The 17,073-nt window shown below is 38.2% G+C and overlaps 1 long non-coding RNA gene across 1 annotated transcript; it reads right to left on the bottom strand.

Moving 5' to 3' along the window:
* Positions 1 to 5,491: 5,491 nt before the first annotated feature.
* LOC127364381 (uncharacterized) lies at positions 5,492 to 6,184 on the bottom strand. Its single transcript, XR_007885012.1, has 3 exons — positions 6,022 to 6,184; positions 5,856 to 5,927; positions 5,492 to 5,703 (listed from the first exon to the last, which is right to left on the bottom strand). It is a non-coding gene; the product is annotated as an uncharacterized LOC127364381 (long non-coding RNA).
* Between the last annotated feature and the right edge of the window lie 10,889 nt (positions 6,185 to 17,073).

The following is a 17,073-nucleotide window of genomic DNA, read 5'->3' as shown; positions in this document are numbered from 1 at the left end:
GGTCCCCCTAGTGGCCTGGCGCACTTCTGTTTTGTCGAGTGAATTTGCGGCGTTTATCTGTTGGAGTTGTTTTGTTGTTTTGTGTGTTTTTTGTATTTGCAGCATTTTTCTTTGGCAGTTGTTTTGTGGGTTTGTAAGTTTTTGCTTCTGCTTCGTTTCTGCGATTGGAGCATTTTTCTGTTGCTGCGTTTTTCTGTTGTATTTGTTTTTATGTGTTTGTGTGTTTTTGGTTTTGCATCATTCCCGTGTTTGCAGCGTTTTGCCGTTTGCGGCACATTTGCCCATTTGCAGTGCGTTTGCCCTTTTCGGCCACCGTACCTATTTATTTAATTTTAGCTGCAAGTTAGATGAGAAGATTGACACCACTCTTGTGTCCGTACAGTAAACATTAAGTTACAACTAGGAGACATTAGCTTAGCTTGACATAAAGACTGGAAACGAGAGGAAACAACTTGGTTCTGTGAAAATACGTCATTCTTGCCTCATGCTTCAAGTCAGCGTTCACAGAGTCAGCCAACATTAAAATGAAGTATTAACTTAAATAAATTTAACAGATATTAACCATTAACCATACAGAAAACCCATCATGGTAAAAAAATATGTTTATTTAGCAAATAAACACATTAATGCACAGTTGATAAGCACTACAGCATACAGTAGATATTCATTTCCACTCCGTCACATAGTGTTGCAGTTCTGGAAAAGCTTGTTTCAAACTTCTGTTTTTGCACCAGTGAGTTTTCATCATGTCGACGCACTGTCCGTTTTCTTAACATGTAATCTGGGCTTGGGGTTCTTAGCAGGCTTGAATGGGATAAAGAGAGAGAAGAGAGAGAGAGGAGAGAGAGAGAGAGAGAGAGAGAGAGAGAGAGAGAGAGATGTACTGTAATTTAAATAACAAACCAATGTACCAACTGTTATCTACCATTTTAGTGATCAGGGTGGAAACCAGACTTTTACACTCAAACAATCCAATAAGAAAACATCAAGAACCTTCTTACAACAAAAGAAAAGCTTCTTGCCTATATATGTATCAAAAAGACTTATAAATTGAATTGATTATAAACCAATCCAGAGTTATTTATCAAAAAGCAAAAGACCTGAACACACTGAATGTGTTTCCTTCTGGAATGGCGCCTGTTACAACAGCTCCTATCATTGTTGTAGTTTTAGTGTGTTTTCAGTGTCTTTAGCCTGTGTGTTTTTTTTTCTATTTTTAACTGTTTTCTTACTTTCTTACTACTTTTTTACTACTACTTTGTACTTCGTTTTTGAGCACTTTTTATTTTTTGTTTGCACAAGTCTCCATGGCATTGTTTACACCTGCGACCAGATGATTGCCCTGAGGCACCCGAGCATCCTGACTGGACACCCTCCATACCGGAGGAGCTGAGGAGACGGCGAGGCTGCAGAGTGGGGGTTAAACGGAGGATGAAGAAGAGGAGGTTTAAACTCTTCATCCCTGCAGTCATCACTGGAAACAAACGTGGCTACACGAGCAGACGTCACCATGCCCGGCTCGCAGGCGGTTCGAGCCGACAGGGACACCACCGCGACCGGCAAGAAGAAGGGACTTGCTCATAAACAACAGGTGGTGTAACCTTGGGCACGTCTGTGTGAAAGAGCGTGTCTGCGGCCCGGGCATCGAGCTTGTCGTCGTCGGACTTTGTTCATATTATCTGCCACGGGAACTTTCCAGTGTTATCGCCATCACTGTCTATATTCATCACAGTGGTCTTCATCATCATCATCACTGTCTATATTCCTCCGTCTGGGAAAGCAGAAGCAGCGTGTGACGTCATCCACACTGTGACTGCAGGACTACGAAACGAAACACCCGGAGGCCTTCATCATCATCATCATCACAGGGGACTTCAACCACGTTTCTCTCTCGTCCGCACTCCCAACCTTCCACCAGTTTGTCACATGCACCACCAGAGACAATAAGACCTTGGTCCTGCTATTTGCAAATGTTCCTGTTTTTTTTTTTATATCTGTAGCCTATTTATTTCACTCAAATGTTGCTGTGACAAGTGAATTTCCCCATTGTGGGATTAATAAAGTTATATATCTAGGCTATCTATCTATTTGAGGTGAAGTGCACTTAAAAGTCAAAATATTGCTTGTTAAGTATTTCCATTCATATATTTATGATGTTTTCAATATCAAAGATTGAATTTAATAAAGAAAATCAACACAGTTTTTATGTTTGGGCTCTCCTGTAGGTCAAGTGTCCCTTACACCACATTGAGATATCACAATTTCACTCAAGGTGAAGCAAGCTTACCTGTATGAAAGGACCACATGCTCCTGGTCTTCCCAAGCAGCCGTTCCAACTTCTCGAATTCACTGGTTTTCTTCCCTGTAACAAAAAGAGAATAAACAATAAACAAAAAGCATTATTTTACACGGAAAACCACTTTCTTCAGTCAGTGACCAGCAGTGGATCTTCTTACCTGATCAGGAGGAAGTCCATCATCTCTCACCAGAGCGGCTGCATCAGTAGAAGTGAAGGCAGTGATGAGCAGGAAAACCTGCAGACACAACAGGACCAGCAGAACACCTTTGTTCATGGTTGATGAAGTGAAGAGTTTGAAACACACACAGGTCATAATATACTCACTGCCAACCAACCACATGCATGGAAGAAGAGGAAGCAACAACGCTGCTTTACATCATCAGAAAGACGTCAGAGAGAAATTAAACAGAAATTTTATAATTGTGGTTTTAAACAGAATACTTACAACACCTTTGCATCAGGGACCAAATTTGAATAAATAATAAATGATGCAACCATCAATGTGAATGTCACATTTATAAATCAATTTAAATCTTAGTTAAAATTACACAAGAGTGAGCTAGAAATAATAATACTCAGACATACTAATCAGTTTACCTTTCTTGGTGTGTGAGCCAAACAAACACAAAAACCTTTTGTTAGATATATATTTTTGGGGAGCTTTAAGCCTTTTATTGGCAAGGACGGGACTGAAGATTGACAGGAAAGGTGGGGAGAGAGAGAGGGGATTACACGCAGCACGGGGCCACAAATCAGATTGAAGTCTTCTCGAAATATCTCGCTCCCGGCACTGCGAGGGTCAACTCTCTCTCTACATGCCAACAAACTGATTATTAATCCAACTGTGGGTCAGACTCTGAGAATGTGGATCCAGTTCAGGAGAAACAAGTTCCCAAAAGCCTTTTTTAAAGAAACTTCTCCCAAGGTCCCTCTAAGCACCTTTTTATCCCATCCATGCAATATGTAACATACCAGGATTAGCACCTATTTATATATTCACTAACAACGACCACGCCATCGAATGTATGAAATAAGAAAGGTTTATTGCACATAATGAACAAATGTGAACCAATGTGGTATACTGAGGGATGAGGGGTGAAGGGATTAGGGATGAAGTGATGAGGGATGGAGGTAGGTTCGAGGGATGAGGGATGGATGGAGGTCGGAGGAATGAAGGTTGGAGGAATGAAGATCAGTTGGCGGATCGATGAATGGATGGAGGGGTTCGGCGCGATGTCAAAGGGAACTGAGTGGGTTGCGAGACACTGAGTGGGGGAACTGTCTCTTCGTATCTCTTGTAGAGAGCCCCAGTGGTTCCTATATTTGGATAAGAGAGGGAGAGAAAAAGAAAGGGTTTGGGTGGGAGGGATGTGGGAAATGAGTCAAGGAGGGAGTGAACGGATTAGGTGTGCTTAAGCAAGTTTGAGCGGAAATGGGATGATTGCAGGGCGTGGTCTTTTTTCCCGAACCTAGTTATAAAACATCATGTATCTGCTGTCTGTGATATAATATCAGGCCTGAAATCTGTCCCTTTAACTAAAATAAAGGCAGTCAGGAAAAGACAAAGCTGAATTATTTTTTGTAATACTTCCAAGGTGAAAGTAGCAAGAGACATGTGGTTCAAAATTCAATTGTGAATATTAGTTATATATTAGATGTCTTGTTAAAGATTGTATATTGGTTGCCAGTGGACCAATAAACGGTTGTAATTTGGTTGCTAGGTGATCAGGGACACAGATTATTACTGTTATTATTATCTGTTTTGTATGAGTTTAGCTGAAAAAAGTCACAAGTCATCCATTTCTCAACAGCAGTGAAGCACTCCATTAAACTGACCAGACATTCATCTTAAAGGACATATGATCAGCATTGCAGTGATAGGAGACCCCATTAAAATGACTCCTAGTGGAAGCATATAAAGGAAAAAGAAAATGGGACCAAGAATAGATCCCTGTGGCACATCAGTGGATCTGAAGATGAAACATAATTACTGATAAAATCAGATTTAAGAACAGTTCTGGATATACTCAAGCACCAATGTAGTCTATTGATAAGAATGTTACGATCAATGGTATCAAATGCAGCACTGAGTTCAAGGAGCATTAATATAAAACATTCCTCAGCATCTGCAGACAAAGTAAATTGTTTGTAATCCTAATGAGAGCAGTTGCTGTACTGTGACGTAGGCGAAAGCCAGACTGAAACAAAAATGTTTTATTGTCTCACAAAGCTAAGAGTTGAGTTAGTACCACCTTTATATATATACAGTATATTAAAAATAGGCCTATAATTCTGTGCAAGATTAGACTTTTTTAAAGATCCCTTCCACACACTCAAATGTATTTTTCTTATGATTTATGTCCCCTAAAATGTTTGACCTGTACTGACTTGTGTCTGTGCAAAGTTGGTCAATACAGAGATTTTCACATCCTTCTGCTGAAGGGGGAGAGATGTCAGTTCACTTCCCCTAAAATCTGACATTCAGACGTGAACTGGGCAAGATAGATTTCTAACAAATCTGCCTAGAAAATGCCACGAGTGAGAAAGGACGCGAGAGAAATTACACAAACTAATCAATTACAAATATAGGGAGATTCAGCTCATGTAAGGGATGATGACAGGATGTAGGTTTGTCATGTCTTTAGAGTGCTCAAACAATTGCAATGTGAAACCAAAACTAACCAGATCAAATATATAATGTTAACCTTTTAGTTGTGAAACAGCCCTAAAAAAGACATTAACTATAGACTGATGAACCACAACCTCACCATCGACACTAGTCATTACAGACAAACCTGGCAACCAAGAGAAAACACACTGTCAACAAGAAGTGGAGACAGAGCAACACTTACTGCTGCACTGCAGTCTGGGTAAAGATGTTTATCTTTGTTTATCTTTGTAAAGTTGTTTATCATCATTCATCATCATTGTCATCTGTATCATTTGACATATTTTTAAACCAAATATTATTCAGTATTTAGGCCTTTGATTGATACAGTTGATACTACTTTAACTGGCTCAGGGGCCTCAAAATGGGAAACTTTTATTGTTAAATATTAATAGTTAAAGCCTGGTGTGGTGGTAATTAGGAACATATTAGGAACATAAAGCACATTTGCAACCAGTGTTGACAGCAGTCTGCTGTTGAAGATTTAGTTTACCAACAAAAACTGTGCAGAAAACCACACAATATCTGATTTGAAATCTTTTATTTTGCAAACAAACAAATCATAGCACACTTCATTTTTAGCATTACAGCATACAGCATATTCATTTCCCCTTTTAATCGTAGCAAGGCAGTTCTGGAAAAGCTTGTTTCAAACTTCTGTTGATCAAGTTTCATGTTGACGAACTCTTTATTTCCTTGACAAATTTAAATTGGGTTTTTCAGGAGAGATCGAGGGCTAAAAAGTAGGAGAGAGAGAGAGAGAGAGAGAGAGAGAGAGAGAGAGACAGAGGTACAGTAATTTAAATAACATACTAATGCAACAAATGTTATCTACCTTTTTAATTATGAGTACATTGATATCAACATTTCACTGAAAATAAAACTTACTTGTATAGGGCCACATGCTCCTGGTCTTCCCCAGCAGGCGATCCAACTTCTCGAATTCACTGGTTTTCTTCCCTGTAACAAAAAGAGAATAAACGATAAACAAAAAGCATTATTATACATGGAAAACCCCTTTCTCCCGTCTCTGACCCGCTGTGGATATTCTCACCTGATCAAGAGGAAGATGATCATCTTTTACCAGAGTGGCTGCATCAGTAGAGGTGAAGGCTGTGATGAGCAGGAAAGCCTGCAGACACAACAAGATCAGCACAGTTTTCTCCATGGCTGATGAAGTGAAGAGTTTAAAAACAAACATGTCCTAATATACTCTCTGCCAACCAATCACACGAGGCCACAGGATACCACCACTTTACAAGATCAGAAACACGTCAGAGGGATTTTTAAGGAACCACATCTCCACAATAACATGAAAACAACTCAAGTCCTTGGGGGGGGTTTATAGAAGTGAAAACTATTTATTGACTTGGTTACATTAAAGGACCGGTGTGTAGAAGATTGCAACTAACTGAATACTGCTGGCATTTGTATTTTGTCTGTTCTGGGCTACTGTAGAAAAGTGAGTGGAATACATGTTGTTGCATTATCAATCACTTCTATAGGACAATAATGAGGAAGCGTTAAAAAGACATAACGGAAACTTATCTTTTTACTCTCCTCTCAAAAACTTAGCCAACTTTCTTCTTCTTCTTCATGTCTTTCGGGTCTGGTCCCACAGGACTGTTCCATCCCTCAGGTCGGGTCCCCCTAGTGGCCTGGCGCACTTCTGTTTTGTCGAGTGAATTTGCAGCATTTATCTGTTGGAGTTGTTTTGTTGTTTTGTGTGTTTTTGGTATTTGCAGCATTTTTCTTTGGCAGTTCTTTTGTGGGTTTGTAAGTTTTTGCTTCTGCTTCGTTTCTGTGATTGGAGCATTTTTCTGTTGCTGCGTTTTTCTGTTGCATTTGTTTTTATGTGTTTGTGTGTTTTTGGTTTTGCATCATTCCCGTGTTTGCAGCGTTTTGCCGTTTGCGGCCGTTTGCCCTTGACGGCCACTGTACCTATTTATTTAATTTTAGCTGCAAGTTAGATGAGAAGATTGACACCACTCTTGTGTCCGTACAGTAAACATTAAGTTACAACTAGGAGACATTAGCTTAGCTTGACATAAAGACTGGAAACGAGAGGAAACAACTTGGTTCTGTGAAAATACGTCATTCTTGCCTCATGCTTCAAGTCAGCGTTCACAGAGTCAGCCAACATTAAAATGAAGTATTAACTTGTTAAAAATACATACATTTAACAGATATTAACCATTAACCATACAGAAAACCCATCATGGTAAAAAAATATGTTTATTTAGCAAATAAACACATTAATGCACAGTTGATAAGCACTACAGCATACAGTAGATATTCATTTCCACTCCGTCACATAGTGTTGCAGTTCTGGAAAAGCTTGTTTCAAACTTCTGTTTTTGCACGAGTGAGTTTTCATCATGTCGACGCGCTGTCCGTTTTCTTAACATGTAATCTGGGTTTGGGATTCTTAGCAGGCTTGGAGGGATAAACAGAGAGAGAGAGAGAGAGAGAGAGAGAGAGAGAGAGAGAGAGAGAGAGAGAGAGAGAGAGAGATGTACTGTAATTTAAATAACAAACCAATGTACCAACTGTTATCTACCATTTTAGTGATCAGGGTGGAAACCAGAGGGGTATAAGTGACATTTTGGTTAAGAATGAGTTAGTAAGGCCTAGATATGTATCAAAAAGACTTGTGTGAATTATAAACCAATCCAGAGTTATTTATCAAAAAGCAAAAGACCTGAACACACTGAATTATTTGAGGTGAAGTGCACTTAAAAGTCAAAATATTGCTCTTTAAGTATATAGTTAAGTACATATTTATGAAGTTTTCAATATCAAAGATTGAATTTCATAAACACCACAACAGCGTTTTTTTTCCCTTACAACACATTGAGATATCACAATTTCTCTCAAGGTAAAGCAAGCTTACCCGTATGAAAAGACCACATCCTCCTATTCTTCCCCTACAGCTCCGAAATGTCTTCTTCATTCCTTTCTCTGCAGTTCCATCCTGAAACAAAATTTAAACAAACAAATAATTATTATACACAGAAATACCACCTTCTCCTGCTTTGTTATCTCCTAATTTAAAACATTTAAACAGAACCAAAATTGTAAGTTTTGCAGCTTGCTCATATTTGACATTTACACTCAAACAATCCAATAAGGAAACATCAAGAACCTTCTTACAACAAAAGAAAAGCTTCTTGCAGTCACTGACCAGCAGTGGATCTTTTTACCTGATCAGGAGGAAGTCCATCATCTGTCACCAGAGCGGCTGCATCAGTAGAAGTGAAGGCAGTGATGAGCAGGAAAACCTGCAGACACAACAGGACCAGCAGCACACCTTTGTTCATGGTTGATGAAGTGAAGAGTTTGAAACACTCACAGGTCTTAATATACTCACTGCCAACCAACCACATGAGGCAACAGGATACCACCACTTTACAAGATCACAAACACGTCAGAGGGATTTTTAAGGAACCAAATCTCCACAATAACATGAAAACAACTCAAGTCCTTGGGGGGTTTTATAGAAGTGAAAACTATTTATTGACTTGGTTACATTAAAGGACCGGTGTGTAGAAGATTGCAACTAACTGAATACTGCTGGCATTTGTATTTTGTCTGTTCTGGGCTACTGTAGAAACATGGCAGTCCAAGTGAGTGGAATACATGTTGTTGCATTATCAATCACTTCTATAGGACAATAATGAAGAAGCGTGACAGAAATTAAGCAACTTAGAGGATTAAATACAAGATATATCAAACAGCCATCTCTCTTTCTCTTCCTGTCTTTCACATACTTTGTTTTGAAACTGACCAACACCTACTTTTCATTATGTTGTAATATGTGCAAAACCTCCATCCATTTGTGATTTAAAAAAACAACAACCATATTTTACCTGGTTTTGCCAAATACGGCGCGAACAGTTTAAGTACCCTATGTCAGGTTTAGGATATGACACTAATATACTTATTTAATTTTAGCTGCAAGTTAGATGAGAAGATTGACACCACTCTTGTGTCCGTACAGTAAACATTAAGTTACTACTAGGAGACGTTAGCTTAACATAAAGACTGGAAACGAGAGGAAACAACTTGGTTCTGTCAAAATACGTAATTCATGCTACAAGTCAGCGTTCACAGAGTCAGCCAACATTAAAATGAAGTAGTAACTTGTTGAGAAATACATTTAACAGGTATTAACCATTAACCACACAGAAAACCAACAGTAAAAAAATATGTTTATTTAGCAAATAAGAGAGAGAGAGAGAGAGAGAGAGAGAGAGAGAGAGAGAGAGAGAGAGAATGTACTGTAATTAAAATAACAAACCAATGTACCAACTGTTATCTACCATTTTAGTGATCAGGGTGGGAACCAGAGGGATGTAAGTGACATTTTGGTTAAAAATTAGTTAGTAAGGCCTATATATGTATCAAAAAGACTTATTTTTAATTATAAACCAATCCAGGGTTATTTATCAAAAAGCCAAAGACCTGAACACAATTATTTGAGGTGAAGTGCACTTAAAAGTCTAAATATTGCTTCTTAAGTATTTCCATTCATATATTTATGAAGTTTTCAATGTCAAAGATTGAATTTAATAAACACAATCAACACAGTTTTTAATCTCCTAATTAATAATAGAATCACTGAAACATTTAAACAGAACCAAAATTGTAAGTTTTGCAGCTCGCTCATATTTGACATTTACACTGAAAACAATCCAATAAGAAAACATCAAGAACCTTCTTACAACAAAAGAAAAGCTTCTTGCAGTCACTGACCAGCAGTGGATCTTCTTACCTGATCAGGAGGAAGTCCATCATCTGTCACCAGAGCGGCTGCGTCAGTAGAAGTGAAGGCAGTGATGAGTAGGAAAACCTGCAGACACAACAGGACCAGCAGAACACCTTTGTTCATGGTTGATGAAGTGAAGAGTTTGAAACACACACAGGTCATAATATACTCACTGCGAACCAACCACATGCATGGAAGAAGAGGAAGCAACAACGCTGCTTTACATTATCAGAAAGACGTCAGAGAGAAATTAAACAGAAATGTTATGATTGCTTGTGGTTTTAAACAGAATACTTACAACACCTTTGCATCAGGAACCAAATTTAAATAAATAATAAATGATGCAACCATCAATATGAATGTCACATTTATAAATCAATTTAAATCTTAGTTGAAATTACACAAGAGTGAGCTAGAAATAATAATACTCAGACATACTAATCAGTTTACCTTTCTTGGTGTGTGAGCCAAACAAACACAAAAACCTTTTGTTAGATATATATTTTTGGGGAGCTTTAAGCCTTTTATTGGCAAGGACGGGACTGAAGATTGACAGGAAAGGTGGGGAGAGAGAGAGGGGATTACACGCAGCAGGGGGCCACAAATCAGATTGAAGTCTTCTCGAAATATCTCGCTCCCGGCACTGCGAGGGTCAACTCTCTCTCTACATGCCAACAGACTGATTATTAATCCAACTGTGGGTCAGACTCTGAGAATGTGGATCCAGTTCAGGAGAAATCCTGGGTTCCAACTTTCTTCTATTACAAGTTCCCAAAAGCCTTTTTTAAAGAAACTTCTCACAAGGTCCCTCTAAGCACCTTTTTATCCCATCCATGCAATATGTAACATACCAGGATTAGCACCCATTTATATAATATCTGCTGTCTGTGATATAATATCAGGCCTGAAATCTGTTCCTTTAACTAAATAAAGGCAGTCAGAAAAAGACAAAGCTGATTTATTTTTTTTTATATTTCCCAGGTGAAAGCATCAAGAGACATGTGGTTCAAAGTTCAATTGTGAATGTTAGTTATATAGTTGATTTCTTGTTAAAGATTTTATATTGGTTTTTATATCGGTTGTAATTTGGTTGCTTGGTGATCAGGGAAACAGATTATTACTGTTGTTATTATCTGTTTTGTCTGAGTTTAGCTGAAAAAAGTTACAAGTCATCCATTTCTCAACAACTGTGAAGCACTCCATTAAACTGACCAGACATCCGTCTTAAAGGACATATGATCAGCATAGCAGTGATAGGAGACCCCATTAAAATGACTCCTAGTGGAAGCATATAAAGGAAAAACAAAATGGGACCAAGAATAGATCCCTGTGGCACATCAGTGGAAAATTAAGAACATTTCTGGATATACTCAAGGACTGATGTAGTCTATTGATAAGAGCGTTACGATCAATGGTATTAAATGCAGCACTGAGGTCAAGGAGCATTAATATAAAACATTCCTAATGTAATGTAATCCTAATGAGAGCGGGTGCTGTACTGTGCAGTTCTAGAGCTCTGGATATGAAAGGGAACTTAGAAATAGGCCTATAATTCTGTGCAATATTTGACTTTTTTAAAGATCCCTTCCACACACTCAAATGTATTTTTCTTATCTTTTATGTACCCTAAAATGTTTGACCTGAACTGACTTATAGCTGTGCAAAGTTTGTCAATACAGAAATTTTCACATCCCTCCTCTCTGGACCCCTGCCCAATGTGATCAGTGATGACATGTATAGCCACATGTCGGACTTCCACCGCTGGATGTCGAGGTGGTGTCCAGAAAACGATGTGGGCTTCATTGATAACTGGAAGCCTTTTTGGGGAAAACCTGGTCTGATTAGGTTAGACGGCATCCATCCCACTTTGGATGGAGCGGCTCTCTTATCTAGAAATATGGCAAAGTTTATTTCTAAAACCTGACAGTCCAGAGTTGGGACCAGGAAGCAGAGCTGCTGTCTTACACACTTCTCTGCTCTTCCATTAGAATATTCACCCACCCAAAACCCCATAGAGACTGTGTCTGTCCCCCGACCACCTAAATTATTTAAAGAAATGAAAACAAGAGGAGTTGAACATAAAAACCTAATAAAAATTAAAACCAACTCCTCACTAGCACAAAATAAGAGTATGAAATGTGGACTGTTAAATATCAGGTCTCTGTCCTCTAAAGCTGTTTTAGTGAATGAATTAATATCAGATTATAATATTGATTTACTTTGTCTTACTGAGACCTGGTTGTCCCACGAGGAGTATGTTAGCCTAAATGAATCCACCCCCCCGAGTCATAATAATACTTACATTCCTCGAGGCACCAGCCGAGGAGGTGGAGTAGCAGCCATATATGATTCAAGCGTTTTAATGGACCCTAAACCTAAACTAAATTATAATTCATTTGAAAGCCTTGTTCTTAGTCTTTCTCACCCAAACTGGAATATTTAATTTAATAACTTTTGAATTCATACTATTAGATTATAAGCCATTAGGCAAAACGTCCTACAGCAGATGTCTATCAGACAGTGCTGTAGCTAAATTTAAAGAGGAGATTCCATCAGTATTTAATTCAATGCCATGTCTTAATTTAACAGAGTCCTATAACAACTTTAGTCCCTCCCAAATTGATAAACTTGTTAATAGTGCTGCAAGCTCACTACAATCAACATTAGATTCTATTGCTCCTATAAAAAGGAATTATTAAAACATAGGAGACTAGCACTGTGGTACAACCACCAAACCCACCAATTAAAGCAAAAAGATAGGAAATCTGAAAGGCGCTCTTCCAAATTATCAGAATATCGCTCAATTTGGCAAGATAATCTTAAAACCTATAGAAAGGCCCTCCGTAACGCCAGAGGAGCCTATTATTCAGCACTGTAGCCAAGCTGACAGAGAGTCACAGCTCTATTGAGCCACATATCTCCATAAACTTAAGTAGCAATGACTTCATGAGCTTCTTTTATAATAAAATTATTACTATTAGAGAGAAAATTAATCACCAACTGCCATCAACAGTTATCAGTGGCTCTGCAGGTTCAGGAACTTTAACTAATGTAAACTCAGATATATAATTAGACTGTTTTTCTGCTATCGATCTTCACCAGTTAACTTCAATAATTTCTACATCGAAGCCATCAACCTGTCTGTTGGACCCGATCCCAACTAGGCTGCTTAAAGAGGTCGTACCCTTAATTGGCACTTCTTTACTGGATATGATTAATCTTTCTTTATTATCAAGATATGTACCACAGTCCTTTAAAGTAGCTGTAATTAAACCCCTTCTTAAAAAGCCCACTCTTGACCCAGGGGTTTTAGCCAACTATAGACCGATCTCTAACCTCCCCTTCCTCTCTAAGATTCTGGAGAAAGTAGTCGCCAAAGAGTTGTGTGACTTTTTACATAACAATAGTTTATTTGAGGATTTTCAGTCAGGATTTAGAGTTCATCACAGCACAGAGACAGCTCTGGTTAAAGTTAATAATGACCTTCTGATTGCTTCAGACAATGGACTTGTCTCTGTACTTGTATTATTAGATCTTAGTGCTGCATTTGACACCATTAACCATGATATTCTTTTACAGAGACTTGAGCATCAAATTGGCATTAAAGGAACCGCACTAAGCTGGTTTAAGTCATATTTATCAGATCGTTCACAGTTTGTACATGTTAACGATGAATCTTCAATAAATACTACAGTTAGTCATGGAGTTTCACAAGGTTCTGTACTTGGACCAATTTACTTTATATATGCTCCCTTTAGGCAACATTATTAGGAATCACTCCATTAACTTTCACTGTTATGCAGATGATACGCAGTTATATCTATCGATCAAGCCCGATGAAATTAATCAATGATATAAATTACAAACATGTTTTAAGGACATAAAATCCTGGATGAGCTGCAATTTTCTGATGTTAAACTCAGAAAAAAACGAAATTCTTGTACTTGGATCCAAAAACCTTAGAGTCTCACTGTCTAAAAATATAGTTGCTCTAGGTGGCATTACCTTGGCCTCTAGCACCACTGTCAGGAATCTTGGAGTTATCTCATTTATTAGTTATCTCATTTAATTCCCACATGAAGCAAACCTCTAGGACTGCCTTTTTTCGTTTACGTAATATTACAAAAATTAGACACATCCTATCACAGACAGATGCAGAAAAACTAATCCATGCATTGTTACATTTGGCACAAGTACTGACAGGAACTAGAAAAAGAGATCACATCTCTCCTGTACTAGCTTCTCTGCATTGGCTCCCTGTAAAATTTAGAATAGAATTTAAAATCCTCCTCCTCACCTATAAAGCTCTTCATGGTCAGGCCCCTTCATATCTTAAAGAGCTCATAGTACCCTATTACCCCACGAGAACACTACGTTCTCTGAATGCTGGGCTACTTGTGGTTCCTATAATCTCTAAAAGTAGAACAGGAGCCAGAGCCTTCAGTTACCAAGCTCCTCTCCTGTGGAACCAGCTTCCAGTTGTGGTTCGGGAGGCAGACACCCTCGCCACATTTAAGAGTAGGCTTAAGACATTCCTCCTTGATAAAGCTTATATTTAGGGTTGGCTCAGGTGAGTCCTGAACCATCCCTTAGTTATGCTGCTATAGGCCTAGACTACCAGGGAGTTTTCCCATGGTGCACTGAGCTCCTCTCTTCCTCTCTCTTTCTGCACTCATTCATGTCCCACTAATGCATGTTACTAACTTCACTTCTTCCCCGGAGTTCGTGTGCTTTTTCGTCTCGCAGGTTCTCATGGATCCTAGCGGAGCCTCCTACCATGGTCCTGCTTGACTCTCACTGCTAATATCACTGATATTAGTGTTATTATTATTATAAGTATTATTATTGCTACAGTTACTATTGTTGCTGTTGTCACTGCTCATTGTCCCCAATGGTTGCTGTTGTCATGTTCATCATCATCAGTCACTATTATTAGTGTAGTTGTTGCTACTGTTGTTGCTGTGCACCTGTCTGTCTGTCTGTTTCTCTGTCTGTCTGTCTGTCTGTCTGTCTGTCTGTCTGTCTGTCTGTCTGTCTCTCTCTCTCTCTCTCTCTCTCTCTCTCTCTCTCTCTCTCTCTCACCCCAACTGGTCGAGACAGACGACCACCCACCTAGAGCCGAAGGATCTGTCCTAGGTTTCTGCCTTTTAACAGGCAGTTTTTCCTTGCCCTTGTCGCCAAGTGCTTGCTCATGGTGGTACTGTTGGGTATCTGTAAATAATGTTATAAGGAGTTCGATCTAGACCTGCTCTATTTGAAAAGTGTCCTGAGATAACTTCTGTTATGAATTGGCGCTATACAAATAAAACTGAATTGAATTGAATTGAATTGAATAGTTTTAAACCAAATATTATTCAGTATTTAGGCCTTTGATTGATACAGTTGATACTACTTTAACTGGCTCAGGGGCCTCAAAATGGGAAACTTATATTGTTAAATATTAATAGTTAAAAGCCCGGTGTGGTGGTAATTAGGAACATATTAGGAACATAAAGCACATTTGCAATCAGTGTTGACAGCAGTTAACAAGTCTGCTGTTGAAGATTTAGTTTTACCAACAAAAACTGTGCAGAAAACCACACAATATCTGATTTGAAATCTTTTATTTTGCAAACAAACAAATCATAGCACACTTCATTTTTAGCATTACAGCATACAGCATATTCATTTCCCCTTTTAATCGTAGCAAGGCAGTTCTGGAAAAGCTTGTTTGAAACTTCTGTTGATCAAGTTTCATGTTGACGAACTCTTTATTTCCTTGACAAATTTAAATTGGGTTTTTCAGGAGAGATCGAGGGCTAAAAAGTAGGAGAGAGAGAGAGAGAGAGAGAGAGAGGTACAGTAATTTAAATAACATACTAATGCAACAAATGTTATCTACCTTTTTAATTATGAGTACATTGATATCAACATTTCACTGAAAATAAAACTTACTTGTATAGGGCCACATGCTCCTGGTCTTCCCCAGCAGGCGATCCAACTTCTCGAATTCACTGGTTTTCTTCCCTGTAACAAAAAGAGAATAAACAATAAACAAAAAGCATTATTATACATGGAAAACCCCTTTCTCCCATCTCTGACCCGCTGTGGATATTCTCACCTGACCAAGAGGAAGTTGATCATCTTTTACCAGAGTGGCTGCATCAGTAGAGGTGAAGGCTGTGATGAGCAGGAAAGCCTGCAGACACAACAGGATCAGCACAGTTTTCTCCATGGCTGATGAAGTGAAGAGTTTAAAAACAAACGTGTCCTAATATACTCTCTGCCAACCAATCACACAAGGCAACAGGATACCACCACTTTACAAGATCAGAAACACGTCAGAGGGATTTTTAAGGAACCAAATCTCCACATGAAAACAACTCAAGTCCTTAAGAAGTGAAAACTATTTATTGACTTGGTTACATTAAAGGACCGGTGTGTAGAAGATTGAAACTAACTGAATACTGCTGGCGTCTGTATTTTGTCTATTCTGGGCTACTGTAGAAACATTTTCTGCTAATAGATTCTCCCAAAAGTTACAAACTGGACTTTTAACTCTCCTGTAAGCATCCTGTAAAAAAATATCACAGAAAGTATAAAAATAATAATAAAAGGATGATGACCGCCTTGCATTATGCAAATAATATTCATTTAAATGCAGCTTTCAATTTGAATCTTTCAAACTATACATTTAATTATAAATACTGAGGAGATTTTCCAGTATATTACAATATAATATATTCCACATTTTGATGAGTTAATAAACGTTTAAATTACTTTGTCGTTCTTGACTTTAGTGATTTTAATGTTGGTGTTCAGTTGTTCGATGGCTGAGATATGATAGATGTAAGACAGAGCTGTAAACCTCCATGATGGTATTTGTACTTTGACTGTTACTCAACCCGTCTGCACTTTCGCAGTGATTTGACCACAAGTTAATGTGCTGGAATCTGTAATTGCACCAGTTCTGTAACAGTAAACATAATGGGGAAGCATCACAACAATGTCAAAACAACATCACAAAGTAAATACGAGACACACTGAGACATCCTGCAGGTCTCCCTCCTGGTTGTTTTCCTCTTTGTCTACACTTTCACCTCCTCTGCACACACAATGCAATATTTATGCAGAAAAACACTTTTGCTACTGTTTCATTAAAGTTGTAGATTTTACTGTTTAAAATTTTTAAGGCCATTTAATATTTAATACTCTTTAATAATAAATATTAGGGATTCTTATCAATGATACATGTATCTATGGGCTTACATTAAAACAATATTAACTGATATATCAGATTTACAACCTCTTAAATGTCAATATTTGTCTCTGCCAAGTTGTATCAAGCCATGCTGATTT

This window comes from Dicentrarchus labrax, unplaced genomic scaffold, assembly GCF_905237075.1.
Source record: "Dicentrarchus labrax unplaced genomic scaffold, dlabrax2021, whole genome shotgun sequence".
Classification (NCBI taxonomy): Eukaryota; Metazoa; Chordata; class Actinopteri; family Moronidae; genus Dicentrarchus; species Dicentrarchus labrax.
Note: the sequence above shows the minus strand (reverse complement) of the source record. Positions and strands in the feature narration are given on the sequence as shown.